The following is an 8969-nucleotide window of genomic DNA, read 5'->3' on the forward strand; positions in this document are numbered from 1 at the left end:
GTGATCAAGAAGTGGCACTGTGCTTGTAGTAAGAAAACCAATAACTATACATGGGCCAAAGGAGAATCCAGTACTCTGAGAGGCTGCCTGCTTTAATTTACTACTGATAGATAAAAATTGTGCTGCAATGTATTTTGATTTGGGGGATATATTTAACCATCTTGCTTCAACTTCATATTGATTATCCTAACAGTGGTTATAATGAGGATGGTCAAAGGGCCCATTGGTCTGGGTTCAAGACCACATGAGGATTCTCAGGAAATCAGTCTCAAGTAACCACTGGACAGAGTGAGCACGCCTTGGGAATCATAGCCAGGACCACTGACCCCCTTGCCTATCCCAGGAATGCATCTTGGGGGCAGGTCAAGAGCTTCAGCTTCAGATAGATATGGTCATTTGTCTAACCTCAGAGCCACAGTTTCCTGGACTATGAAACAAGAACACCAATGCCTAAAGAGTCTTAGGAGGATTAAATGAGATGTTTACAGGTATGTAAAGCATTAGGCCTCTTCCCAGCAAATGCTGAACCTGTCCCCTCTCTCCCTACACAGCTTCACCACGCTTTGTACTTGCTTACCAGGTTTAACCTAAACACACAGCTCTCTTTGCTGCATCTACTGCAAGAATGAAGACCATTCTCAGCAATTAGACTGTCAACATTCCAGAAAATATCGACATCACTCTGAAGGGAAGCACAGCTATCGTGAAGGACCCCAGAGGAACCCTGCAGAGGGACTTCAGTGACATAAATGTAGAACTCAGTCTCCTTGGAAAGAAAAAGAAGCAGCTCCAGGTTGACAAACTGTAGGGAACTAGAAAGGGACTGGCTATTGTTTGTACTCTGTAGCCATGAACAGAACACAATCAAGGATGCTACCCTGGGCTTTCGTTACAAGGTGAGGTCTGTGTACACTCACTTCCCCATCAACATTATTTCCAAAATTTCTGGGGAACAAAATATCAGTACATCCACAGAGCTCAGATAAGGCCAGGAGTTGCTTGTTCATTTCTCAAGGCCGTAAAGATGAGTTAATTCTTGAAGGAAACATTGAACTTGCATCAAATTCAGCTGCATTGATTCAGCAAGCCATGGCTGTTAAGAACAAAAATACCAGAAAAATTTTGGATAGCATGCATGTGTCTGAAAAAGGAGCCGTTCAGCAGGCTGATTAATAAGATCTAAGTTGTCCAACTACAGACACAAAAAGATGCTGGATGATTCCTTAGGCCTATCTGTGATATTTTAAAGATGAAAGAAAAGCCCTGTATTGAAAAATATCTGGATAGATAGATTTGTGGTGCCTGCCAAACCTCAGCTCCATATTTAATGGTTGATCCTCTTCTTCTTGAAAACAGATTCTTTTTTTAGATAAATTATATAAGGTCTCAACATGGCAATGGTTCTTGGTATTCTTTGTCTTTTAACAAGGAGGACAGGGATGCGTGTTGGGGCCCAACATGGACAGTTGTGGGCAAGTGGGCAAACAGGGCCATCAGGCCACATGAAAAGGCTCAGGGGACCTTTTAATGCCCGAGAACCAAGGCTTCCATCTTGGTCTCTCAAAACTAGCCAGTCAGCCCTTTCCCCAGAAAGGACCTTCTAACCCTTGTTCTCTAGACAAGACCTTCTGACCTCTGTCCTCTAGAGGGAAAGAAAGGAAGAAAAATAATGTCTGTTGAGCATCATTTGCTTTTCTTCTTCCTTTCAACTCCTTCCTCAAATGCATCCCTCCCCACTACGAAATGGCCATCAAATCCTGTTAATTCTTCTTTTGAAAGACCACTTCTCTCAGGCTTCCCTGGTGGCACAGTGGTTAGGAATCCACCTGCCAATGCAGGGAACACGGGTTCGAGCCCTGGTCCGGGAAGATTCCCACGTGCCGTGGAGCAACTAAGCCCGTGCCCCACAACTACTGAGCCTGCGCTCTAGAGCCCACGAGCCACCACTACTGAGCCTACACCCTAGAGCCTGTGCTCTGCAACAAGAGAAGCCACCACAGTGAGAAGCCCACGCACCGCAAGGAAGAGTAGCCCCCGCTCGCCGCAACTAGAGAAAGCCCACGCGCAGCAGCGAAGACCCAACTCAGCCAAAAATAAATAAATAAAGATAAAATAAATTTTTAAAAAAAGAAAGACCCCTTCTCTCCATCCCCACTTCCATGGCTCTATCTGAGCCTCATCAGAGTTTGCCTTCACTCCCTAACAACCATTCCCTACTCCCAGCGCACTCGCACACTGCCTGCCCTAAGTATTTTCCAGGGGACCAGAGGTTGGGGGGAGGGGAGGCTGACCCTGTCATTCCCAAGCTTAGAAGCCTTTACAGATATTCAATTCCTCTCAAGGAAAGAAAAGTTTCTTTAGCCCCACATCCCTCTCGAGCGTCATCTGTCACCTCTTATCCCCGCCAGGCACTCAGCACTAAAGCCACACTGCATTTGTCATTTCCTGAGTATGCCAAGCCCAGGCACAACTTCATGCCTTTATTCAGGCTGCTGCCGCTGGGCCTGGCTCATCAAGTGAATTTTTACCCCGATCCCTTAAGGCGAATGTCATTAACCCATCTCTGCAAACAAGGTGTCACGCAAGATGGGTCCCTCTTACTAGGGTCCAAGACAAATTCCATGATGTCACAGGCATGGGCTAAGGAATACGCTACCTTGGGGATAGGGTAAATGAATCAAGCAAGGATCTACCAAATACGTGAAAGTGAAAGCTAAGGTCCCTTGGATCTACCCAGCCTCCACAGAGAGACACACAGGGGCCAGGAAGCTGCAGGGCCCACACTGTGGGTCTGTGTGGCAACGGAGGCTCCCACCCCAACCGTCACTCTTTCTTCACATAGTACAAGTGCCAGAACAAACTTGACAGCGGTGCCAGGCAGTCTGTATTTGCCAGCTGTCTACAAGAGTTGTCTGAAAATGCCAACTGCCCAGATCTTAGGATATTAGACACCAATGTGGGACATTAGAGACTATCCTGTCAGGGAAAGAATCCCTGGGCCCACAGGCTTACTTGAGATGCAGCACCTCCTATAGGGAGAAGGCAGGAACTCCCATCCAGTCTCAGATGGCTCAGTATCCAAGCAACCTAGAGTAAGCACCCACTTTATTTATTTATTTTTAAATTATTTATTTATTTATTTATTTATGGCTGCGTTGGGTCTTTGTTGCTGCGCGCAGGCTTTCTCTAGTTGTGGCGAGCGGGGGCTACTCTTTGTCGTGGTGCGCGGGCTTCTCACTGCAGTGGCTTCTCTTGTTGCAGAGCATGGGCTCTAGGTGCGTGGGCTTCAGTAGTTGTAGCTCGCGGGCTCTAGAGCGCAGGTTCAGTAGTTGTGGCGCACGGGCTTAGTTGCTCCGCGGCATGTGGGATCTTCCCGGACCAGGGCTCGAACCCATGTCCTCTGCATTGGCAGGTGGATTCTTAACCACTGTGCCACCAGGGAAGCCCGATCCTAAGAATCTTAATGGAAACGTTAGGTCTGTTTTTTTTTTTTTTCCATATCCTCTATTTTGGGGAGAATAGGTATTCTCCAAAAACCATTTTCTAAAAATCCAGATTTGCTGATCTGTTTATAATCTTGGTGGGGTTTTTTTCCCCCATTTTATCTTTATCTTCTTCGTCATCATCATTACTCCCCAAATCACTTAAGTTCCCCCCACCTGAACACCTACTACATAGGGAGTGCTGTTTTGAAAAGTCATCTTTCCTTTAATAGATAACTGCACAGAACAGCAAGGAGGCACTCGGGGGAGGTGGAGTATTTTGCTAGTTATGGAATTTGGAGAGCAAGCTTGCGTTTGGGAATTCAACAGTCAGCAAAGGTGCCAGTCCTTTTTATGGAGACCTGTCAGTCCTCCATTGACTGTAAGAGTACACTCCTGATCTGCCTGCAGTTTTCATTTGATGACTTTGACCTTTCCAACAGAGTGTTACCGTGGCAAGCTTCCCATTGGTTCAACGAGCCTCATTTGGAATCAGATGAGTAATTATGTCTTTTCTGGCTTCCCACCCAATTCTAATTAGTGTACTCTACCTAACCAGAGCCAGCAGGAGCTGCCTCAAACTCTCTGCATCCCTTTCTACTGGATTTACGAGGCTCATTTGACTAGACAGTAAATGCTAATTGCTAAAAGTAGCCCTGGAAGTGTTCGCAGGCTCAGAAGCCCTCCTCCCATTTCTTACCCCCTCCCTCACCCCCTCCAATTTTTTTTCTTCCTTGTCAATTTATGTGATGATAACACCTTGATCTGGAATCATTTTTCTAATCTTTTAACCTTTATTCTTTTCAGTTAGTGTCACACCCTTGAGCCCGCCTAAGAAAGACTTTAGGGATGGGGTGGCAGGCGGGTAGGGGAGCCTGGAGGGCAGGGAGCTGTGGGGCTGGCCTAAGAGCACAGGTAGAAGACTGAGAACGTCTCCGAGGAAGGCAGCCTACTCAGGCTGTGAGGGAAGAGACGACAGAGCCCAGGTGAGCCTTTCTCCAAGCAGAAATGACCAAGGTCTGACCAAGGGATGAACAGCCTTGACGAAGGTCACTCCAAAGCCAGTGGCAGGTATTTGCCTAAAACCGTGCTTTCTCCCTTCCTACATCTTCTCACTAGATTAGTGCTTCTCAAAACGTTTTAGCAACAGGATCTTCACCTGAAACAAAATTTAGGCAGAATCCACCATTTAAAGCAGACAGAAGTTCAGAATGGCTATCATCAAAAAATCTACAAATAACAAATGTTGGTGAGGATGTGGAGAAAAGGGAACTCATACGCTGTTGGTGGGAATGTAAATCGGTGCAGCCACTTTGGGGAACAGTATGGAGGTTCCTCAAAAAGCTAAATATTGAAATACCATGTGACCCAGAAATTCCACTCCTGGGTATATATCCGAGAAAAACAAAAACAGTAATCTGAAAAGATACATGCAAAAAAAAAGAAAAGAAAAGATACATGCAGCCTGGGGCTTCCCTGGTGGCGCAGTGGTTGAGAATCCGCCTGCCAATGCAGGGGTCACAGAGCCCATGAGCCACAACTACTGAGCCCATGTGCCACAACTACTGAAGCCCACGCGCCTAGACCCCATGCTCCACAACAAGAGAAGCCACCGCAATGAGAAGCCCGTGCACCGCAACAAAGAGTAGCCCCCTCTCACCGCAACTAGAGAAAGCCCGCACGCAGCAACGAAGACCCAACACAGCCAAAAATAAATAAATTAAATAAATAAATTAAAAAAAAAAAAAGATACATGCAGCCCAATGCTCACAGCAGCACTATTTACAATAGCCAAGACATGGAAGCAACCCAAGTACCCATCAACATATGACTGGATTAAGAAGATGTAAATATATATATATATATATATATACACACATTATATATAATTATTATATAATAATATATATTATATCATATAATAATATATAATATTATATATAATATATATAATAGTAGTTAATACATAAATATACATAGGTATATATAAAATATATATAGGTATATGTATATAATAGATATAGGTATAATATATATATATATAATATACCTATATATATATATTTATATATTAACTACTTGGCCACGAAAAAGAATGAAATTCTGCCTCACCGCAACTAGAGAAAGCCCGCACGCAGCAACGAAGACCCAACACAGCCAAAAATAAATAAATTAAATAAATAAATTAAAAAAAAAAAAAGATACATGCAGCCCAATGCTCACAGCAGCACTATTTACAATAGCCAAGACATGGAAGCAACCCAAGTACCCATCAACATATGACTGGATTAAGAAGATGTAAATATATATATATATATATATATATACACACATTATATATAATTATTATATAATAATATATATTATATCATATAATAATAATATATAATATTATATATAATATATATAATAGTAGTTAATACATAAATATACATAGGTATATATAAAATATATATAGGTATATGTATATAATAGATATAGGTATAATATATATATATATAATATACCTATATATATATATTTATATATTAACTACTTGGCCACGAAAAAGAATGAAATTCTGCCATTTACAGCAACATGGATGGACCTAGAGAATAATATGCTTAGTGAAATAAGTTAGAGAAAGGCAAATACTGTATGATATCACTTATATGTGGAATCTAAAAAATAATACAAATGAACGTATATGCAAAACAGAAACAGACTCACAGACATAAAAAACAAATTTGTGATTACCAAAGGGGAGAGGGAAGGGGGGAGGGACAAATTCAGGGTATGGGATTAACAGACACAAACTACTATGTATAAAATAGGCAGAAGACTGAGAACATTTCTGAGGAAGGTAGCCTGCCCAGACCATGCCCCTGACCTTGCAGCCCTTTCCCCACCCTCTGTCATTGCAATACCCCCAGCAAACATGCTGGGAAGGGTGTTAGGGCACCACTGGTACTCTCGACCAGCAGCCTCCTTTAGACAGAAGGACACTGTCATCCTAGCCCTTCCCACCCCTACTCTCCCTTTCCCCAGCCAGATGGGAGGACAGATGCTTCCAAGTAAATGAGCTGAAATTCAAGTAAGAGAAATTCCTGGGGGCTGTTTACTTGGTGTTCCATGCCTCACAGGTTCTAGTGTGGCCTCTGGCTGCATTATCCCTCTGGGGGATGGGGCAGGGCAGGCGGCCGACAGTGCCAGGAAGCCTGGGCAGCATTGGGTGGCAGTGCCTCTGGATCGAAGATACGTGGCGTCTGATACCCGCCCACCTGCTTGATGCTTCCCACGTCTCTCCCTCTAGCAGACAGATTCCTGGGTCTTATTGTGTGGGGTTTCCTCATGCCTTCTCACCCCTTCTGTACCAAGTCTGCCCCAAATCACACAGCAGGGATTTGGGGGGGAAGAGAAGGTATTGCAATGTTAGGACAAAGACAGTCTTGCTTTTATTTCTTTTTAACTGCTGGGCAGCACTTAGCGAGCATTCAGTGGGGCAGATGGAAGACCCCTCCTTGGCCTCTCCTGGGGGCAGCAGAAGGTGTGCCGGACCCGGAGTCGGGAGCCGGGCTCTGCTTCCAGCTCTGCTTTGAACAGTCCCAGTGGTCCTGAGCAAATGCCTTGACTCACTAAACTTGGCCTTTCAATAAAATTAAAAGTTGGTTTCTAAGGTCTCTTCTAGCTCTAGCATCGCATTTAACAGGCCACCGATGGTTACTGCCCGGCGAGCCCTTAATCCTGCTCTGAGGAAAGGGGTCCAGGAGGCTCTTTTGGTGAAGTTATTTTGGATAGTGTCCTGCCCGGGACCAGCTGGAAGACAGAAGATGCCCAGACCTAAAGCAATCCACACACTGGACCAAGTGAGGCTGCCACCAGGGAGGTGGTCCGTCCAAAAGGGACACTCCTTATTGACGGTGACCAGATCCTCAGGCCCTCCTGTGTCAGGGGTTGAATATGAGGGTCTCACAGAGAGCATGTCGGAGTGACCACAGGAAGACAGGGTGCTCTCAACAAGGACTGGCCACTGTTCCGCTTCTCCAAGGCACTCCCATGGCCAGAGTTGGCAGCACTGTGACAAGGCACAGCTGTGCCACTGTTGAGATGCTTTCCAGGGCTCCGTACTTCCTCTTGTGGCCTTGTCGTCAACATCCATCACCTGAGGAGAGCCAGGCCTCCGTGTCTTGTCCTTGCAGCCCTAAGCACCTTGAGCAATTATTCCATTCTATTCTATAAGCGGGTCATGATGGGTAAGGCCTGGGTCATAAATCACCTGACACCTTGAGTTCCGTTTGGTGCACGACTTGTTCCTAATCCAACACGGCGGATTAACTCCTTGTGGGTCAACGGAGCAAACGTTCCTTCAACATCAGGAGCCCTGAATAGTTTATTACTAACTAGTAAGGCGATGTTGCCAAAGGTGCTCGACCTCTGTCTCTGTCTCCTCAGCATCTGATGGGGACAATATTATTCAATCCACCCACCTCCTAGGGCTGTTGTAGAAAGAAATCAAATGTGATCAAGTATGTGAAGCTACTTAGGCATAAACAACTGTGAGATAAATACTTGTCCTTAATACCCAAACAGTGAAGGGCGTGGGACAGCAGGATGTGAACATTAAGAGCGCTGGCTCTGGAGTCAGACTTGATTGGGGTCAGATCATGGCTCTGGCACTTCCTGCACAGGTGACCTCAAACAAGTGACTTAGCCTCTCTGTGCCTCAGTTTTCTCATCTGTAAAATGGGGATGATAATAATAGCATCTGTTTTACAGGGTTGTTAATGAAGCTGATGCATGTCGAGTGTTTAGAACAGTGCCTAGCATAGAGTAAATGCTCAATAAATGTTTATTATTATTAACAGCAACATGTTCCCCTGGCCAGAAGCACATTGTGCGGGCTCCCACAGCCTTCCTGAGCACATGGGAACGAAGCCCTTACTGGGGTCCTTGGGAAGGGAAGCTGGGCGGGTCCTCCTCCCTCAGAGGCGGGGCCTGGCCCTCATTCCACTGCATGTGCACTGTGGGGCCTCATCAGCCCCATCCTGCCCAAGAGCCTTAGTCTCCCCCAGAACAGAAAGGCCACTGTAATGACCTGTCACCCAAACCATCATCGGGGTTGCTTCGTTTGCAGGGTCCCAGAAGAGCCCCTTACTCCACGACTTCCCAGGTGTGCCCCTGACTGCAGTGGGGGGAGCATGAACACATACATGTCACAGAATTAGGACGAGAAACAACTCTTTTCCCTAAAGAGCTCCCTGGGAAAAGTATAGAGAATCGTCTTTACCCTGAACACCTTTAAAGAAGGGATTGCCCAGCTTTTCCTCTGCCTTTCATTTTCCTGGCTGGGGACAAAGAAACCCCCCACCTTGAGTTCGAAGTGAGGTGGACCTTTTAAAAAAGGAGTTTAGGGCTTCCCTGGTGGCGCAGTGGTTGAGAGTCCGCCTGCCGATGCAGGGGACACGGGTTCGTGCCCCGGTCCGGGAAGATCCCACATGCCGCGGAGCG

At 45.7% G+C, this 8969-nt stretch overlaps 1 pseudogene; it reads left to right on the top strand.

Moving 5' to 3' along the window:
* The first annotated feature begins 625 nt into the window (after nucleotides 1-625).
* Nucleotides 626-1173, top strand: LOC112063644 (60S ribosomal protein L9-like; annotated as a pseudogene).
* Nucleotides 1174-8969: the final 7796 nt, after the last annotated feature.

The sequence above is a fragment of the Physeter macrocephalus genome, chromosome 12 (genome assembly GCF_002837175.3).
Source record: "Physeter macrocephalus isolate SW-GA chromosome 12, ASM283717v5, whole genome shotgun sequence".
NCBI lineage: Eukaryota > Metazoa > Chordata > Mammalia > Artiodactyla > Physeteridae > Physeter > Physeter macrocephalus.